Raw genomic sequence first — 22,116 nt, 5'->3', positions numbered from 1 at the left:
ATCTTATTGGATTGTTGCGCCAACGAGTATTATTATTATTATTAATTTGAAGAAGAATACTCAACTGTAATGCTAGGATTTGTTGGAGCAATAATAGGTCACGTGAGGCTAGTAGCTGAGGGCTTTGTCCAACACAAAGGCAACCCATTAAAAAATGTCTCATCTCCACCCTGAAAGCAGCCTAATTGGTGGTTGCCGTTTATACGGCATATATGTATATACACTCAAAAATGAGAGTGTAAAACTATTTTTTTTAGGATTGAGGGAGTCCTGATTTCACACGCCCTTAATGACGGACCAGATCAAATGAAGACAAACTTTTCATCTTTTGAGTCCACGGACTTATGGCAATGCACTTAGTTGTCCTTTAATTCCGTGAGATGCTACTTTTTTATTCGAAACTTGGTTTGACGTCATCACCAGCGGCGCAGAAACCGGTATCCGGTCTACTTCAGTATTAATAAGGACCAGCAGATATCTTGGTTTTTAATCGAGGTCTAACAATTCGATATCCCTAAATTCTGTCTGGTGCCCTGATCCACGCTAACGCTCCATCTGAAGCAATGTTTCCCTTGTCTTTTTTTTTACTCTAATCTCTATTCCCTTAGACCTTCCGGGCTGCATCATCCTCTCCCATAGGGATTTTAAGTGACCCGCACACCGCAACTGAAGCCGGATTTTATCCGCAACCTAAAGGTCATGGTCCCACTGATAAATTTTGTCGTAATATAGGCTACGGAAACTAGAAACTTGGATGTTTCGCCCAAAATGAGAAGTCCATGGCAGATGACAATCCTGAAGGCAGAACGACCAACAGAAAAGCTGCTCTACATTATTTCGGACCACATCTAAAAACTGACAACCAAATCAATTCACTTGAACTTTAGGAAAAACTGAACTGGACAAGACTTGTAAAATTCAAGGGAACAATCAAGGAGGCTGCTCAGCTCTCTACTCCCCATCAAGATTTTAATTATTTTACAACCAGGAGGAAGCACCTCTCTCTGAAAACCTACAGCTGATAAGGAAGAAATGTATGGTAAATTAGGAGAAAGTCCATCGCTTCAAAAAACTCTCAAAGGTACTGTACCGAAACTAGACACAACATTTTCAATATTACCTACACAAGCGCCTGCTTTTTATATCAAGTAAGCCCAAACTATCCAAGAATAGAAGAGTCCTGGAAAAGTTCCGGACCATAACCTTATTACAGGTAATCTATTCATGGAGCTTCCGAAACTCATCGAAGTTGTTCGAGATAGTGTTCTACGCCCAATTTAGGAACTATTAACTGATGCAAAACTTGACAATTTCACCTTTTTCAGATGGTATTGCCATTCTACGAATCCATTCCGACCCTCAGGGCACATGAAATTTTGCAAAGCCATCTGGGGAACATTTTACATTGGTTTTCAGATTGAAGAATCCGCGTGAGCGGAACGAAGGTCACAGTCAGCAGAATCCGGTAGAATATGTTGATTACTTCTATACAATCTGCTGGGGTGGAGGGCATCGGTCAGGACGAAAGCATAACAACTGAATCACATATTAAGTACCAAGGACTCCCAATTTCGATGTATGAGGCATAACTCTGGGTTTCAGGGTGCTGATCTAACCCGGATTTACAAAGGGCTAAATTAAAGGTTCCAAGAGAAATTTACAGTGCACCTTGGTACATACAAAATATGAATATCCACGGGAACCTCCAAATTCCAAAGATTGAAGGTGGGATCTCACATCGGATCACGAAATGTAAATAAGCTGGAATCCATTCGTTTTTAGGTAGGACAGGTTTTGTGAATTTTTTGAAAAACCACATATTTGAGTGTATTTCATAAAGTACCAAAAAAAGGAAAGAAAGATGGCTAACGGTTTCGTCCAGGGCAGGAGTAACTAGGCTATTTTAAATTGGATCTAATTCGCATCTTTTCCGTGTTTGGGATTATACAAAAGGTAGTGTTTTTCATCTGTTGCCACTTTCGTTCATGCTGTTCCTAGGGCGGTGGTGAGGTAGCGTCTGATGAGTTTCCTCTGCCTTAAGCAAAATCGTTAGTAATTTTTCTTTCCATTTTTTTAATACTTTGGTGATATGTCCTAAACCAGGGGTCCGTGGGCCAAAAAAGTGAGAGTAAGTTGCTCTCTATTTGGTCAGGTCCAACACCAAGTATAGATGGAGTTAGGATGCCTCATGTTCCAAACAAAAAATTATTAAGTACTTATTAGGACCTTTCATTTGATAGCCAAAATAACTATCTTTGCTAAAAAGAGTGTGTAAATCCCTTTTGGTCCTTTAGTTCAAGGAAAGATAATGCCATTTACTGCATCAATGGTGGTACATAGTTCCAACCTTACTGTGCAATTTTTTATTAAAAAGTATAACCGTTTCTAAGAACATAGCGGATGGCAGATAGAAATTTTAATTTTTTGTTTTCAACAAAACCTTAAAGAAGGCCAGCTTCTCGCTGGAGCTGAGCTCACTGAGCCCATTTAGAATGTGTGTACCAGCGGACTTATGGTTGCTTCCTCCAAAATAAACCTTAAATAATTTTTTTTCCATGGAATCGTAGGAACTCAATGACTCCTCTTGAAGATACCAAAGTAATATTCCAGTTTTCCATAACTGGCACAAAATTCATCATTAATTTCCGATGAATGCAATAAAGATGTAGCACATCGATTGCCCAGGTGTAAAGAATGCAGTCTAAAACCTCAGCGTATTCGATATATCACCACCGAGTCTATAATAAGTTCCTCTTTGTAACCCCTTGATCCAACTCGGCAGCTCTTGTTCCTCGGACAGAATGTGGTTAATCCCGAGGTGCGCACTAATGTTTCCAATGATGGCCGATGGATAACCTAGCTTTTACTACGTGCCCATCGATAATAGTGGAACCCGTGAAGTTTTTGCACCAGGAATTCTGCACCCGATCCTGACCATGGTCCATCCAGTTTTTCGAGCTATTTATGGTTGGTCGCACGTGCTTTCTGTTCTAGATTTAGATAATTTTCTCCTCCGTTCGTTGTTGGCCATCCTTTACAGTTTCATCTCTTACTAGTCGTCTTTCATCAGTAGTTCTCTGCAGAACCTTTCAAGTAGTCTATTGGCAGCGTAGATACCATATCGGGCTGTGAATTTTAAATAGTCCAAACGTCAACCATGAAAATTTCATTTAGTATCTCGCATAGTTGGGTTTGGAAGAAGGAAACAAAATGTTTGCATCCCCCTCTACATACATATCCTGCATGCGTTGTAGTTTACATGTTAGTTACCGCTGATGGATAAATTGACCATGGCAAACAGATGGATATAGAGGCAGGTCGGCATTCGCCAGTGATATTTACTGGTCTTGCAAATACCGATATTTCGGGAACCACTTGTTCCCATCATCAGTGCTAACAACTCTGCTGAGCTGATGAAAAGAATAAATGGTTCCCGAAATATTGATATTTGCAAGACCAATAAATATCACTAATGAATAGAAACAAGTCGGGAAGCTGGAAGCTGGGCGCTTCAGGTATGAAAGGTTTTATGTATTTGTTTTATTAATACAGTTGGGTTTGCATTTGTCCCATCAGTACGTAGGGCGTACTATATGCATATATTATATGAGAATATCCACTTTCGGGTGATATTAACTCATTGATATCGACTGATTCAAACTCTTAAATTTGCAAGGAAATGACAACTTTGACCTATTGTAACTTTGGTGTTAATAGTGCGATTTCCACTAAACTTATTATAGTAGAATCGCGCTCTATATTATAGGATGCATTGCTGCAATTTCGTTTTACTAAAAAAAATGTATACCCCCTTTTGTAGGTATGGGGAACCCCTTTAAATTCGATGTAAAAGGATGTGACTCACTGCATGAGCGTTCACAATTCTCACCCTTCCACCAAATTTGGTGTCAATCGCTATAACCGTCTCCGAGAAAAATGAGTGTGACAGACAGACAAACAGACAGTAAACCGATTTTAATAATTAGATAATAGATAATAATTAATAAATAAGTAATTAGAGAGGAGTTTCATTGCTTTTCAGTCTAATCGCACTCTCTATGCGACGACTCATGGTAAAGGAGACAAAGTTATTGCGTTAGACCAATGGTTACCACGTCATGATCAGATCCGAAATCAGGACATCCGCGGTCGATATGTGGTTGCACCGATTGTGGAAAAATTTCGAGACAGACATATTTGATGATTTGATTTAATTCACACTAAAGAGAACTCATCAAAATTGGCCTTAATATCAAAGTCGGCGAAAGACGACCAAAACGCCGATGGCTTCACCCAGATCAGACCTATGGCCAAGCAAAATGGTGCAATCGATCGAAATAAGCCGAGCCCGCTATTGAAGAGAAGATAGACTCAAGAAGAAGACGAAAAAAAATTTGACATTACCATAATGGTACGGTTTGAACTATATACCTAGAAAACTTTCATGAGTTTAAACTTAGCCGCAAAAGAAGTCAGATAAATTAATGGTAAAAAAACTAAATTTATGATCTCAGCTAGGAGAATTACATTCAGTAAACAATATATGTCAATGGGAGAGTGGAATCTGGGAAAGGTATGGACTTTCGTATAACTTGGGAGTACTCCATTTAACGGCCAGCAAGAAAAGAGCCGAATACGAGGGTCAAATTAGAACTTCAAACAAAATCTTGATAATAAGGCAATGGAAGTATTCACAGAAAGAACCGAAAAAGGCTAATTTGACAAAAATAACTTTAAATACTGAAAACAATGGAATCCCTTATAACAATGAGTTGAATGACTGGACCGCATACAACTAATCCTTAGTAAACTGTAATAAGATGGGCCCATAGTGGCCCATTTTAGGAAGAGTCAAATTGAATGAATTAATGGAAACCCCCTATGGAAACCACTTTCCAACTGGAGGACTTGGTCACTGAACCAAGGCAGTGGGTGCAAAATATTCTGAAGACCAAAGCCCGAATGGGACTGTCGTGTTATAGATCATGACCATAAAATATTTTTGCATTATTTTATACATATAAGAAATAATAGGAAAACAAATTTAGTCTAAAAATTAAAAATTATAATTATCAACGTGATTAATTCGTAAATAAAAATTTGCATATCTTTCGTTGAGATGTGCAATTCTGTGAAATGGATCCCCGAAAATGAAAAAAAAATGCATTCATAAAAAATATATTCAGATGTCAGATGAAAATTTAAGAAAGCGATGTTTCATTTTTTATAAAAAAAGAAAAGATTTTTCATCGTATCTTCTGAACTACCACTTTAAACCAAAATTAATACATAACGTCATCCACCTCGTTCCATCTAACACAAGCTGTTCATTAAACGGCCATACTGCTACCATGTTATCTATTTAAGCACAATCGACTCGAATAAAATGTTGTATTATAAAAAGGCCGGTTTCGTATCTACTTAATTTTTCATATTTTGAAACAAGTTCAAAATTAGCCGGTTCTGGTCCGGCGTTTTATTTTATCCAAAAAAAATCTGCAGACATGCTGACCGTGAAATGCTTTCTTTAGCGAACTTTCGGGGAGCAAACAATACTTACATATGTAGATACATGAAATTTCGTGCGAGTATCTTAATTTTACAAAGAAAACGTTGCGAACATGCTTATTCACCTATGAAGAGGTGAAATCATCCAAAAATCTGATTATAACTTGATGCTAATTTTATCTTGAATAGAAAAATATGGAAAAAGCCAAAGGAGTGCAACTGATTTCAAAGTCACTAATGGAAAAAAGATTTAGTTTTTTGAATTGTTTGCATCTGGGCTCCCGTGATCTTGATCGCCCGGAAAACCTGATTGGGCTTTCAAGATATGATTGGTTTCTATTCCATTTGTAAATTAACGAAGTTTAATGATTTTGACCCCGTTTGGAAATTAATGCGAAATTTTGTTTTTATTACGGCATAAATTAGAAGAATCTCAGAAGATACATTCGGTTTGGAACGAATTTTTGATCAACGGATATGCAAATAGCTTTCGCAGAGAATTGGGAACATTGCTGGACTGATGGGAATATTATTTATAACAGACTTCGATTTGTCATTTGTTTTATTTTGCCTATGATGCATGTACACATAAATTTGTGTGAACAAGAGGGCTCGCGTCAGAAACTGCATATTTAAAATCAATATTAAACTAACTAAATCATGAAAAGCTATTCTTATGATAAACTAAAAACAGGAATTTAAAATAAATAAATTTTTATTTCTATTCTTTTGAAAGTATTTGACATTCAAAATGTCAAGTGACCAGGATAAGGATGTTAATAATTGCAAAGTGGCCATTTCATTTAATCGTTTGCAAAGTATTCCATTGAAATTTATATATTTTTTTAAATAAATATTTATTATTTGATTCCAACCATACATTGGAACCTTCAAATACCTTTCAATTCTTAAAACTAGTAAATTATTTACATAATTCCAGGCCATATTTTTACATTTTTTTTTCTTTAATATAAATTTAGTTAAAGCACAAATTTTTAATAAAGTTATGATTAATATTGATTTTTTTAACTTCATAAAAGCAACATTTTTAAAATGATGCTAATGTAGACACTAGGGTTATGATTTTTTGACATTTTTTTCAAATTTTGAATTTTCTGTGTTTACACTTGATGAACTTTTGTCTATTTATAACATTTCTGGTGTTTTTTTGTAAGTATTCAAAAAAACCTCCCGGGCAAAATATTATTTCTGAATAACAAAGAACGGCAGCCATTTAGTATATGTTTGTAGGTTACGAGTACTAGCAAAATTTGGCAAACTTTATTTGATGAATTTCTGCCCAGGAAATGACGTTGTTGATATCAAATTGAATTAATGCATTTTATACATCTCATCATCGTCATAAACGGCGCAACAACCGATATCCGGTCTACGCCTGCCTTAGTAAGGAATTCCAGACACCCCGGTTTCGGGCCGAGGTCTACCAATTCGCTATCTTCCTAAAAGCTGTCTGGTGTCCTGACTTACGCCATCGCACCATGTCAGACAGGGTCTCTCTCGTCTTCTTTTTCTACCATAGATTAGGATTAGGTGAACCGCCCACTGTAGCCTGTTGAGCCGAATTTTATCCACAACCAGACAGTCATGGTATCGCTCATAGATTTCGTCGTTATGTAGACTGCGGAATACATCTGCTATTACTTATTTGATGTTCAAAAACAACTATGGAGCTCCGTCCCATGATTCCAAGAATGGACAAATATGCGGATGAAGTTATGTGCAAAGTGCCTTTGAATAGAGACATCGTTGGGCGAATTTTAGGTTTATATGATAAACTGAAAGGGCGAGATGAAAGAATAAATAAGATATCGCAAGAATTGATGAAGCTTTGGCAGAAATCTAATTTCCCTACTCTCCCAATGCAACAAATTTCTGCGAAGGTTCGGAAGCTAATAAAGAACAATAGAACACACAGGAAGCAAAGGAGTGGACAGTTTGAAAAATAATCTCAATTCTTTTTGGCATTACAAATATAAGCGCAAATTGGTTATGTAAAGAAGACAAGGAGCTTTACTGGAAACAAGTTGAATCACGAGGACGTGTAGGTTACATGACTAAAAAACTAAAAGAACAATTAATCTTTCAAAATGAGCAAGGAAATCAGGCCATTCAGCAACCCCATACTTTACAAATGATAGCACTGGAGAAGATAAAAGCAGTACTGATTACGCTAATACAGAAGAGTACAATTCCACAAAATCGGCACCTCAGTTGGTATCAAAATTGGATGTGTCAATAAGAAAAGTATCGGTTCCCACACCTTCACAGTCACCGATCTGCGGTCATCTGCGGTTGAGTTATGAAGGATGCAGAAAAAGTAAAGAATCGGTTTAGAGAACTTGTTACTGAAGAGGAGCTTTGTTTGGATTTTGATGGAAAGAGAATTAAAAGCAAAAAATATCAAGTGGTTTGTCGCACAAATTCTAAAAGAACTTTTCAGTTTGGTGTTTTGGTTTGTAACAGCTAAGGACAATTTAATTCCTCTGCAAGCCTTGTTGTGGGAATATAATGAATGGAGCCGTATCAACATGATTATTAGTGACACAACTGCAGTTAATACGGGAAGGAAAAACGGAGTAGTTTGTGAAACTTTCAACATAATTCAGACGAACATAACATTCTTGATCTTATTCTTCTCCACTTGATGAATTCCGAGTTTTCAACCAAATTGCGGTCGCCCAGCATCAACTATCAAGGGGTCCTCATACATGCAAAAGGGGGGTGTAAATTTTTTTTCCATCAAATATAGTCATGTCGGGTATCAAATTAAAGGTCTCGGTTAGTACTTTTTGAAGCCGGTCTTAATTTTGACATTTGTTGGAAAGGTGGGGAGTGCGGGGGGTTGAAAGTGGTTATTTTTTTAACGAAACCATTGTCAAAAACTACCCAACCAAAAAATCTGAAAAAAATCAGGGGGCTGCCACTATATGGTGCCTAGGCTCCCAAGTACCCTCCATATCGATACCTGTTCAAATAAAGTTAATAATAGTATATTACTATAATTTTTAGCAATTGGCAGGAAAACCCCCCTTAAGTTCATCCTAGAATCACGAAATTTTGCAGTAATGTAGGTAACAGATAGGTAGACCATGATCGGACCAAATTTTGTGAAAATTGCGCTATTACTAACAAAGTTATAATAGGTCAAAACTGTCGCTTAAGTGCAAACTCAAGACTTTGAATGTCGATATCACTTGAAAGTGGGGTATATAAATATATATCACGTGCTGCATACTAATGGGACAAATGCACACTAAAATCTCTATATAAAAGAAATACACAAAACCGTTCATACCTGAAGCGTCTAGCTTCCGGTTTCCCGACTTGTTTAACTCTCTGAAGGATATAGTTGCTAGCAGAAGCAAAAAAGATCCCTTTTAATAAAGTGAAAAAAGCTGCCCTCTTTCCATAGTGTCAGGTGGTATTTGCGAACAATATTTGCAATGATTGCTTATTTTTGCTTCTCAAACTGGAGAAATCCTCCCAAGCTTTCGTCTAGCTTTATAGTAGCTGTCTGGGCAAAGGTAGGATTTTAATATTAGCATTTTTCAGAAGACACATACTTTGCTGTTATCATCAAATTAAATTGCGCAACGGCTTTGAAGTATGTTACTACTCACTAGGCAAAAGAACGTTCTTTGCTTGATCTGCCTCGTTTAAATATGGTGGCAGAGCGAGCTGAAAATTAAAATTAATACTCTTCAAATTACAAATACCTTAATGCCCAGGAGTTTTTTTATATTGTACCTTTACAAAATTGGATTTATTTTTATTTAGTCCTGGTCCCTAAGTCTTTATGGTGATAACTGTTGCGGAAATACCAAAGAGCACCAGATGTAACGTACATCTCAGAATTTTAGACTAAGATCGCTGAAGCAGATTAATGTTTGGCAGAACTCCATAGTTGAACCCCACAAGTCCATACAGGCTTAATTACCGATTTGTAGACTTGCAGATTTGTTTGAGGATCGAGGCATTGCCAAGTTTGCTACCTAGTTTGGGGAGCGGACCAGTTATAATGCAACATGCTTCCACGATAGTGGGCTACTCGACCCCTTATTCTTATTCTTCGCTAACAGGAAAATCGACTGTGTAGATAAAGTACAGTACAGGACACTCCCCTGAGGACTTCCCGCCCTGATCTTACAATATTCACTGAATTGGTGATCAGGTATATCGTTAGTTGTCTGCTAGGATTGACAATGACTTTTAGAGTAACAGTTTTTCAAATACTTTCGATATTTTTCTTTGCCGTGTCCAGGGACAATCTCACGGGAGAATGTATTTAATAATATGTATTACTCCTTCATTTTCTATCGTTTTAACACTCCCTAGCTTTGCTAATTTATTAATTTTAAGCCACCCATTACTTCAACATTCAACCTTCAAATTGAGCAATTTTACTTTATTTTGTAAAAAAAAACAAACAACTGGTAATTTCCTCTAACCCCAAGAATTTGTTTACATTTGCATAATTCCAAATTTTATTTTAATTTCCAACGTAGTGAAGCGATCACCGTCTTGTTGAATGCATGCTCTAGCTTTTGCTCCTGAACGGGGCATGCGATTTTCTTGTTGCCGCTAAGTTGGCATGAGCGTCGAAGTTCAAAACCAGGTTTAGCGGGACCGGCTGGTGGGATAGACAGCTGATGAGCAGGAGATGTGGAAAGAAGATCGTTTTTGCCTGCGGAGGACTTTTGCTGTGCGGACGTGAGGGAGCTGAATGCGTGAGAATTAATTGTAATTCTTGGCCCCAAGGTGTTAAAATTGGGTGTTAAAAAAGGTGTGTAGATTTAAAATCGTGACGATTGTCGGGACATTTTTAGTAGTTGAAGTTAAAATAATTCCATTTTTACAATTATTAGCCCGAAAAGAAGGGTTGTGCACATTGCGAGGATTTCTCTTTGGATTATGTCGGCGACAAACAAATGGGGTATACTTCTGACATCATAGGGGCGGCTTAAATTTAACTTGAGTGACAAGTGGATGACACGGAGAACTCTGGAGGAATTATTGATGTGCTACAAGAATTCAAATCTGAAATGTAAAACAGAAAGAAAAGCCAGTCATGGATTTGATAGCCTTTCTTTTATTTCTTCCCACTGTTTCTGTCCCTCTTTTAGATGTTCTGTGAATCTTGTGATCACCAATCTTTTAGTTTGTCCGACGTACTTTTGGACATTCAGAGCAAGATATCTTGTATATTCCGCTCATTTTCGATATTTATTTTGGATGTTTCTCATATGCCAGGTTTGCTTTGAGTTGAAGTGAATTGTTAGATCCAGTGACAAGAATATCAAATTTTTTGAAAATTCGTTTTGGTTTTTTGCGACAGGTTACCAAATCCATGTTGACTAAACAAATGCGAAGGTCCTTAAGCAGGAACAGGAGTTTCGGGAGAATTTCCAAAATACGGTAATATGATATTATTAAATTTATTTGTATAGGTATCAGAGATCTATATTTTGTGTAGGTACACCATTGTGACTTTTTCCAGATTTTTCGTTGTTGTTGTTACAGTTTTCGGGGCATAGATTTTCAATCTCCACTTCCCTTAAATATAAATGTGAAACATATATCCTGGGATCATCCCTAACTTCAACAAGGTATTTGATGAGAGATGGAAAAATGAGCGTATGCTACAACGCTGGCTTGAAGAATAGAATAACATGTAGATAATATGCTGGAAGACTGGTAAAATCGTGGACTAACGAGAGTCGCCTATAATCACCTTTTCAAGAATTTAATTGAGGTTGATTCCATCATTCTAGAACTTACAGGAAACTTTGTGCATATTATGATTGGAAAGATTTTTAATGATGGGAGAGTGGATAAGAAGTTCCCGCACAAATTTAATGGACACTAGAAAAATCATCGCTTAAGAGTGGTGTTTTGAACCACGACGATGTTTCGTATCACTTAAAATAATATGTCTCCGTGCACATTTTTCCCCTTTAAATCCTCTCTCCCTTATTTTGTATATTTGAGACCCGGTTTACTGTCCTAATCAAAACATTTTATTTAAAACTCCACACAGCTGTATTAGGAGAAATTTTGGATGTCTTATTCACTTGTAAGAGCCTCACTAAATTCTGCACAAAATCATGTCTTCCACTATATGCGTTAAATTTTGTAAGCGCTCCTCCCGCTCCTAGACCGTTTCCGAGAAAAATGGGTTTGACAAGTTTAGTTTTTGTACAGAGCCAAAAATGGTGCGCGTTTTTGGCTTAGTGCCGAGGATATAAGTATGTAAATTATGGGTTGTAGACATTTATTCGCTATATTTTTGTCCTAACCTCGATGCCCCAATTTGACAACGTCTTTTGACATTCACCTGTAAACCTCAACCAAAGAAGTACATTTTTCGTACCATGGGGGAACCCTCAAGGAAAGTCTCATTTTCAAGATGATTGCCTTCTTTTGGTCGTCATTTTAAACTAGAAATTTTGAATGGGGACAAGACTAGCACACTCTGAGCCATGAAAAAATTGTTGTTGAGATTTTCTAGCGAATTCTGGATGTCCAAGCTTTTATGATCCTTAGGCTTCCAATAGTTCCAAACTGGTCTTGGCTTATGCGATCTTACTATCCTCAGATTCAAGCACACTACTTCCAGCCGTCTTGTAGCCTTCTGCATATTTCTAAGTTGTGGGTTGAAGTGTCGACTAATTCTTCTAAAGTCGAGTAATGCTAAAATTGATAGTGTCGCTTGTATTCTTTTGATTTAAATCCTGTGTAACAGAGCAGGTAAATTGTTTGCTTTGCTCCTCTGACTACAGCAATTGAATGTTCCTTTTCGGGTTTTTTGAAAGCAATTTTGAATTTCGCTTTAAATAACTTAATCGCTGTAGAACTCCAATTTCTTGTCAAACAGATTTTTGCAGATTCCATCCAATACCGCAGGACCAAACCAGACGTCGGTTTTCGAGCCATTGATAATGACAGTTTACTTTTAGACCAGTCCATGTATACATGTGGCGCAGAACTGAGCGATTTAAATATCTTGGTCCAATGCTATCAGCTAATGGAGAACTGTCTTATGAAATTGTTTCACGCATTAACGGAAGTTGAATGAAGTGGCATTCCATAACTGGTGATGTTAGTAATCGATGTATCAATGAGCACCTCAACGATAAAATTTACCGCAATGTCGTCCGTCCTGTCGCCCTCTACGGTTCATAAACTTAGCCGACTATAAGAAACAATAAACGGCGTCTTGCGGTAATGGAGACGAAGATGTTGCGTTGCCACGTTGCTATTGCCACGTTTTGGTCACATCCTAAGTGAGGATATCCGCGATCAATATCGAGTTGCACCGATCGTGGAAAAACTGCGAGAGAGGCGTCTTCGATGGTATGTTCATTTAATTCGCGCCAATGAAAATTCACTTCCCAAGATTTGTCTGAATATCGAAGTCGATAGTAAGTGACCAAAAGGCCGGCCCAAATTACGGCGGCTTGATACGCTGGATGAGGATTTAAAAGCTTCGCGATGGCATCCTGACCAGGGATTCGATAGAACCAAATCGCGAAACCAATCATGACGAGCCGACCCTGCTTAACGCAAACCCTGAGACCACGCAAACGTTTTCTTTCATTCGATGCCAACAACTTTTACAATCATATTCTCAGAAGCATTTTTTAATCAAAAATTTTGAATGTCATTGGCAGTACCTGTTTTTGTAGAATAAAGCAATTGAAACCTCGTGGTCTCAACGACATGATTCTTTACTAAGAAATAAATAAAAAATAAAATAAACGACGTTCGACCGCCAAATAGCAAATAACGAGGATACTAGTTTTCGTTGTTTGATATCGAATATGAAATATGGAAGTAGTAGAACCTGCTGAAATCTATGATTAAAAGGAATGCGCAGAAAAATACCAGTAGAAACGCTGGCATAGAAAAAGGGTTTTGATGCCGAATGCCAACAAGTATTTAAAAAAAGTAAGTGGTTATGAAAGGTTTTGTTTGCTTTTTATGTGAGTATATTTGAGTACAGAGCTATCTCATTTATATGTAGTCCATAATGCATTTGTATATTTAGCATGTCAAGCTACTCACTTTAATGCCATGCTCCATACTACAGTCTATATTACAGCAAATTTTTGTAACTCCAGGACAAACTTAAGAGGGGAATATATATACTATTATTAAGTTAATTTAAGTAGATATCGGCATGGAAAATATTTTGGGGCCTGGAGGCCGTATAGAGACAGTTTCATGACTTTTTTCAGATTTTTCGGTTGGGTAGTTTCTGAGAATGGGTCCGTTAAGGAAATCATTAATTTCGACTCCCTGATTTTCAAACGATTATCAAAACTAAGAGCGGCTTCCAAAAATACTAATTGAAACCTTTCATTTGAGACCCAAAATGGCTATATTCGCTTTTACATGTATGGAGACCCCCTTTAAACTCAACGTAGAAAGATACTATATGCATAAACGTTCATAGTTCCCATCTTCTCACCAAATTTCGTGACAATCGGTATAGCCGTTTCTAAGAAAAGTGCGTGTGACAACCAGACAGACGGACAGATAGACAGACATTGAACCGATTTTAATAGGATTTTGTTTCACAAACAAAAGCTTAAAAAGCACTGCATACAAAGAATGCTCGGGAAGATATATAGGAGCCAAATGCGAAGAACTCAGGACTTACTACTTTGAGCTCCGCCTACAACGTGATAAAAAGAATTACAGTAGGATTCTAAGCAAGAAAAACTCTATGACAGGAGACATGGAGAAGATCGAAAACTATTAGGTCTAATAATTCGAAAGGTTACTTGATACAATGGTATTACCCACTTACTTTACGAGTAGTGGAAATACTTGAGGTGCCTATATCACTAAAAATCTCCGGAAAATTAAGGAAGCTTGCCACTATTAAGTACAGCTGTGATTTCGAAGTTCCATAATTTTCTAAATTATATCCGGACTGTTGAATCTATGCGGAACGGTCGTAAATTCTACTGGGAAAGCTATAGAAGGATAATTTACGGGATTCGGTCTATTAGGGACTGTCAACAATTATCGAAAGAAGGTTGAAGTATGGAGCAAAATCAATAATTCACAAGACTTTATTAGTAAATATAAATATAGTATTAGTGGTATTATATATAGTACAAAGTATAATCTTGCCAACACCCTAGGATGAAACTCCGATCCCGAGGGTAAATTATGAGGAACAATGGAGCCCGAGGTGGAAATTATACGAGGCCCTCTATTATCCATTTTTTCGGAGAAGTTTCGACTCCTGACCCGGGGGGAATCCCTCCTTCCAAACGCTTTCTGTTCAGGTCTGACTCCTGCACTTCAAATAGGCGTGCACGTCTGTACGATAATATTGACCGACCCCAACTGTATAAAATACTGTCTAATTTTGAAGTTCGGGGAAAACTAATTGGACTTTTAAGAATACCCTTTGAAATTTCTACCACTCAAACTCTAAACTAAGAAAAAGGAAAAGGAGTGGTCTCAATATATTTAACATCGCTTTGGAGTATTGATAGATTCCAGTAGACTTATATGAAACATTGGCGTATACCTACCTAATCCCAGATAGTGATCTTTACGGATGATTTAAATATCCTGACAAAGTTAGGAGTGAACACAGGAAAAGTCCTATTAAAGTTTGATGAAGCAGCGAAGGAATTCATACGAAGAATAAGCCAGGGTAAAACTAAGACCATGATATTATACGAAGCAGGAAAAAAACGTCAACAAACGAAACGTCCCATTGGATGATTTCTACTTGGAGCAAGAGAATCGGAGCAAGATGAATCGGACCGATCGGATGACAATTGGGGAATGAAATACGAAGAAAATTGTATCTTTCTTACGGCGAGATGGAAGTCACCACCATTTCCAAAGTTTGAGCGTTTCAATAGGTGATGATTTGGTGGGTGATTCGGAATGCAGATGTGAATGCGAGAGGCATCCTCTTCAAGTCCACTCAACTACTGGTCTATTCTGAGGACAATGACATTATGAGAAGAACACCCCGAGATGGATAGTCTACCTTCATCCAGATCGAGCGGGTGGCACGAGATCTCTGGCTACACAATAATGAAGGCAAGACGAAGTACTTGGTGGCAATGTCAGCGTCAAAACCAAAGAACGAACAACATCGAATCGCAATGGTCAAACAAAACCGCGAAGATAGAAGCTACAACTTAGAGACTGTTGAAAATTTCTCCTATCTAGGGTCAAAAACCATAACCGATAACAGCGATGACGATGAAATCTGCGCACAGTTTTAGGCTGCCAACTGAACCTATTTCAGCTTACAAAAACTGTTCCGCTCGGAAAGTCCCATCATAGGGTCAAAGCTCTTACTGTACGAGACTATGGTCTTACCAGTCCTTATGTATTCTTTGGAGACCTAGGTTCTTGAAAAAAGAAATTGCAAGCTCTTGACCACGTTCGAAAGAAGAATCCTCCGAAGAATTTTTGGCTCCCTACATAAGGATGGAGGATTTCGTAACCTGCATAACGACAGAATCTATGAGCGATACCATGACCGTCTGGTTGTGGATAAAATCCGGCTGCGGTGAGCGGGTCGCTTAATCCGTATGGATGAGGATGATCCAGTCCGGAAAGTCTATAAGAGCAATATCTATGGTAGAAAAAGAAAACGAGGTAGACCCTGCCTGAAATGGAGCGATGGCGTAGGTCAGGTTGCCAAACAGCTTTTAGTGATATTGAATTGGTGGACCTCGGTGCAAAACTAAGCTTAGACCCGATACCGGTTGTTGCGCAGTTGATCCTCCCAAATTGCGTATCAGTAAATGGAGATATGTCCTTTTAGATTCAAACTTTCAATCAATTGTCGCTCATTGCGTGTTTCGGAAATTAGAGGAGTCCTTTTTCTTGGTGAGATTTTCATCTTTGTGAATTTTCTAGAAAGCAAGGATTATAACATGAGCCTCCGTTGAAAAAATTGTAGCGGGGTAACTTAGGGATTCACTATTTGTAACTTCAGGCTTTTGATTTCTGCGCTAGTAGTCCCAGCAGGGAAAGTGGCGGCTTCGATGAAATTTTCATGTAATCTATGCTGTAACTCACAAACTTAGATTGGATTGAACATGCAATTTAGTGAGAAAAGGTTCAAAGATCGACCAGAACAGCCAAGCCTTGGTACGCCAGATAGTGATCTAAGGAGCTCTCAGGCGGTACCAGGTTACGATTGAAGAAACCGATAAATTTTGATTTAGGCGAGATGAGTATAAGAACTTGTTAAAAGTTAATGAAAAAGAAAATCCTCAAAAGTCTTGGAATTGGCTGTGCACTATACTTCGAATTCTTTTTTCAATAGAGCACCCATAAAATACCGGTAAATGCGTTCCTAGACGAGTGTTTGGAATGATTTCTAAGATTATGGATTCGCAATATCAAAAAATATCTTGACGTATCTCTTTAAGAGTAATATCAACTATTCTTGTAGCGGAGGCAGTTTTGAATGACGGCAATTGGACACATTTGGGCTTTATAGAGGCAATTTTTATATTTACTAACTTTTCACTATCATCAATGACGCAACAATTGGTGTCCAATCTGAGCTTGCAAGTTTTTTTTTTAGGCCGGAATCCATCAATTGACTGACATCTGGTCACTGGAGGGCAATCATCCCATATTATCTTTGGTTCCAGTCTACTCTTCTTTGATAGGTTCGCTCGGAATTACGTTTAGATGTTTGTTACACGGCAGCTTGTGATTTAAGGTGATGGATAAATTGGTAATGCACTTTGCGCTGGTGCTTCGTGCATCGACTTGGTCGACGTAAAACGTGTGAAGTAACTGGCGGGGTATCTTGGATGAATACTTTTGCTGTCAAAAAGTTGACGAGGAAGGGGTCTATGATAGACAAAAGCATCTACCGCAGTTCGAGATCGCTGAATATGAGTAAAGGGCGGAAGGGACGTTCAGAGTTTTGCTTCTCGTGTAGTTTTAAGGCTAAATCCTGACTCTCCTCTCGAAATTGCCTAAAAACCGCATGTGGGACAGATTTCATTGCCAATGTCACTCACTTTTTCGCGCAGGATTTGTACACCAAATTGAACAAAACGGAATCGCGAGAATTCGATCTTCTTTGGATCTTTGGAGTCAGACAATGAAATGACGATGGAACTAACATAAATCCAGAAACTTCGGGAAGGCAATCACCAAGGAGACTATAGGTCTAAAGAAAAACACAAAAGTTGCAAACTCTTAAAGTATGGGTAATGAAGAAATAGCAAAGGAAGTTCTACTCCACAAAGTGTGATAGGAATGAGGCTTAGGAACACTTGCTTTAAGGGGAAAGGCATGTAACCTGAAGTTCAAGTGATGAAATCAAGCAAAACACCTTAAAATAATGAAAGCCTCTTTGTCCGCCACACTAAAACGAAATGGGAACCGGAATAGACTATTTTCTACAATTCCATTTGGTTGAAACTTAACGAATGTTTGGCCTAACATTGGGCGCCATTTATAACGAAGCAAGAGATGATGTTTACTGAAGACCCTCCCTCCAAAAATTTTCGACGAAATATGCTCAACTCGCTTTGTCATACTGTGAATTCTACGGGTTGAAAATTTTTGGCAGAAGAGTCCTCAGCAAGCACCATCTTTAGCTTCAGCGTTCATTATGTAGTCCCCATAGTTGATAACTGTTTGCTCGGCGTCATACCATTTTTTAATTGAAAGATTTTGGTTTTCAGCTGTTTTGATTGACTCTGGTAGAGATATTCGGCCAAAAGTAAATTTTCAGCAGCTAGGACACTCAAGTTGTAGAAGGGTATATTGTTTGATTAGCTTAGAGTGTAATAATTATTATATATTGAGAGGTTCTGTAAAACTAAAAGTTGAGTTGCGTTGAGCATATGACAAAATGATTAAGAAATTGAGGAGCCCTTTATGAAGGATTAGGGAAGTAAATCTTTGGGGTTAATCAAAGTTATAGGAAAGGAGAAGAGGTGGAGACTGATTGTAGTCTGAAGCTTGCGAAGTTTAACGCGTCAATTGAAAGTTCAATTTTGATTTGGCCGCCTTAACAACGACGTAGTATTGAGCGTCCAGCGAAACACTCTATTAAACCTAGATGTCACCAGTTGCCTTCTATAAATTGTCGACCTTTCAACAATTAGTGATTGCAATGGTTTTCTGTCTTCTGCATTTTGGAGTTAGTCTAAATTTACATAATAGGGACCCCAGAAAATTAAAAGCAGAGGATCTTGGTACTGGATACTAATAGGGGGAGTACCCTACTCCTTTTCAAAAAATAAGAAAGTGGTAGAAAATTCTGGGGGTGATGTGAAAAATACCCTTGGACTTTTCTTTCAATAGTCGAGGTGTCGTTTTGTAGGAATTCTATATATTTCTAATGACTTATAAAAGGAAAGAGTAGCTGGAAAAAACTCAGTTTCCATTTTATGCACTGGAAACTGTCATTCGTAGAGAACTATTGGGCGTTAGATATGGTTCTAGAGGATCCGGCCGCGTTCAACACTGAACCAAACATAGGAGAGGCAGTGGATAACAGATCATTATTATATTATAAAAATTATATTGAAATTGAGTAGAATAATTTTCTCTGTAATATTAACGGAAAGCAAACCTTGGCAGGCTAAAAAAAATAGCATTGCTTTAAGGCTCCCAGCACTATATTTTGTATGTCTTAGGATCTGAAATGGGCTTCAAAGTTAGGTTCTTTCTAATGAAGCCTATAGTACCAGAACTTTTGATTTTTTTTAAATTACATTAAAGGAACCCCAAAGCGAATCTGACGAAGGACTTCAAATGATCACAGTTTTGAAGGTCTTTCATCATCATCAATGGCGGAATTACCGGTATCTGGTCTAGGGCTCCCTTACGTTGACGAATTGGTATTCGATATTCCTAAAAGCTGTCTGGCGTCCTGGTCTATGCCATGTGAGAAAGGATCTGCCAAATCTTCTTTTTCTACCAGAGATACAGCCCTCGTAGGCTTTGTGAGCTAGATCGTTCTCACTCATACGGATCAAGTGAAAGTTTTTGCTGATTGAAAAGCGAGGGGTTTGAACATGGTCTGAGGGGTTTTTCTTTCTGTTGTGGCTACTGCAAAGGACTCTACACTCGCCACTTTCGACCTTACTACCATTGAGAACGTTTGTTGAAGATACCTGGCGACAGGTGCAATGTTTTACGGCATTTCAGTAAAACTTAAATATGATTTTGAGAATTTAGTGGTATTCCCAAGTGTGTCAACGTTGATATATGTAAGAAGAATTGGTAAAAATTCAGTTTGCATTTTGAGAGGAGTTGCTTTGAGAGGATAGAAGCTTATTCGTTTTTAGAAGGAATGGTGGTAAACTACTCGGCCAGATATAGAAGTATACACAGTGGAAGCATGGTGTCAAAAATTGCGGAGGCTTGTATGGTCAGGAAATATAAAGGATCCAGAAAGGCAAGTGTCCTAGAATAATGTCCTTACAGCAAGAGAACTGAATCTGGAACGGCAATGACATTAGCATTAACAAAAAACCTCCAAAACGCCATTTGATTTAACCTCGTACCTTACGAAGAAAATAAAATTTAATGCTGTTGAATTACCCTAAATTTTTTTGAAGACCTAAATTAAACCGAAAAATAATTTTCGGAATTCAAACATTTGAGGGATTTTCTTGTGATTCAAGTGCAAACAAATTAGATACATTCCAAGAGACATCAAGAAGCTTTCAATGTCGTGTAAATTAATGATTCATTAGCCCAAAAAGAATGTTTTTAAATCTTGTCTGAACGGGTAACCAAAAAGGATACATTAAGGTAATTCGAAGGGAGAAAACTCTTCTGCATGCCTGCAGGGATATCATCATCAAGTGGAAAGTCAAATATTGATTTGAATTGTGTGAAAATCAAGGAAAATGCGTGAACAATTTTCTGGAAGCACTTAAGTGTCTTCCTACATGCACTGCATTTGGCAGATAGTGATAGTGTGGAATACAGGCACTAGGCACACTAGGTGACAATTGAAAGATTTTCGTTCTTTTTAGGTAGACAAGAAATTTAAAGGATTTTTAACAAAACCTGGGTTTAGAGCGTTTTGTTATAAAACTCACGTTCTTTCAGCAAAAAACTAAGGAATGTAGTAACAACGTACAAAATGTTCAGTGTTTCATAAAAAAGGACCTTTTTCAAAACACTCCACTGTTTATTTGTCAATCACATGCGATCTGTTCCCAAATGCTTGTATCTATTGACACGCGAATTTTCAACATTCATTCATTTCGAACAGTTGTGAAAGTAGATAAGTAAATCAGGATCACAAACAAGTAGTTATCTGGGTGATGAAGTCAAAGGCTTTGATAAGTATTTTCTAAAATCTTTGGGGGGTTCCACATCAGAGACTCTTGAACTCTTTAGACCTTGCTTCACTTATGTTTTGCGGAGTAGCTTGACCAAAAGAGGCTACTGACGTTGGTAGCTCCAAAGTGATTGACTTAAGCACACGACATGGGTATGAATTACATCGGGAGATACACTGTGGGTTCAGACCTCAGCTGCTTAAGTCCACAAAAACCAGGTAGCTACGAAATGCTATATACTCTTCCCTCGTTAATTATGTAACTGTAAGTTTCGAAAAATTGTATGCTAGTAGCACTTTCCCACATTCTGGAAATGAGGTAAGGAATTCCTTCATTTCAGGTTCTAGTTTATCTCAGAGGCTTGGCCTAGACTTGGGTCCAACCGACTCTAGCTAAACTTGTCAATCCAATGAAGAAGCAATATTGCTGAGTGTTTCTTGCACTTTAAAATATAGGAAGTCAGTACTGCCTTAATACCGAAATTGATTCTCCAGTATCTTCCTCATGAAATGGGGTTATAAAATGCTTAGTCGACCAAGCAAAAACTACATAGATCACAGACAGTTGTTTATTTTCACTTCATTTCCTAGAAGAAGGGAAATCGCCTCTTCATTTCCAATGGTTACATTTTTAAATTTGAGTGGGATACCCTTCAGGAATATAAACCATAACGTTCTTCTAATCTAACCTAGCTCTGAAAGGGGGCCTAAATTCAAACTTACTTCCTACAACATGGGGGACGTTCTTACGACACTAAGTCTCAAACTTACTTTTTATTTTTGATGAAAGATAGGATTTTTTCCTTTTTGTCCACAGGATCCGGAACTCAGGAGATGGTTTAATGTTGTCTATATCTGATGTAGTAATTCACACTTTGATTATTATTTTTTTGGGTATATTGTTTTCTTCGGATTTTTTATCAGAACCGCGAACTTCAAACACCTTCAGTAGTGGTCCGCTTTTGCTATTTACTATTTTCCAGATAGGCAGAAAGCGTAGTGTTTTCTTTAGTGCGGATACACGATTGATGGCAGCCTTGCGCTCAATATTTCCTTATTACTAGATATACATGGATTAGAGATAGAAAAATTAGAATCTGGGAGAGTGAGAAATGATAACTGATTCGAAACTGATATTTTGAAAAGGGTGAGAGGTTTGGTGCAACCAAGACTCAAAATAAAGACAAAAAATCATACAACCAAATAATGGGGGTAAAATTTTATTGTAATAAAATACAGAAAGGTGAAAATTTGTTAAACAATCA

The 22,116-nt window shown here is 37.7% G+C and overlaps 1 protein-coding gene across 18 annotated transcripts in view; it reads right to left on the bottom strand.

The window, feature by feature from the left end:
- The window catches only part of LOC119653550 (homeobox protein 5), a 1,045,448-nt gene that overhangs the window by 816,731 nt on the left and 206,601 nt on the right, over positions 1-22,116 (bottom strand). For 17 of the 18 annotated variants that reach the window (XM_038058241.1, XM_038058239.1, XM_038058238.1 and 14 more), the window contains exon 2: positions 21,623-21,911. The exons of the other annotated variant lie outside the window; for it this stretch is intronic. The gene's annotated coding sequence lies outside the window, so the exon portion shown is untranslated. The remainder of the gene's footprint in view (positions 1-21,622; positions 21,912-22,116) is intronic. 18 annotated transcript variants of the gene reach the window in all.

The sequence above is a fragment of the Hermetia illucens genome, chromosome 4 (genome assembly GCF_905115235.1).
Source record: "Hermetia illucens chromosome 4, iHerIll2.2.curated.20191125, whole genome shotgun sequence".
NCBI lineage: Eukaryota > Metazoa > Arthropoda > Insecta > Diptera > Stratiomyidae > Hermetia > Hermetia illucens.
This window is presented reverse-complemented; position numbering and strand designations above follow the sequence as displayed.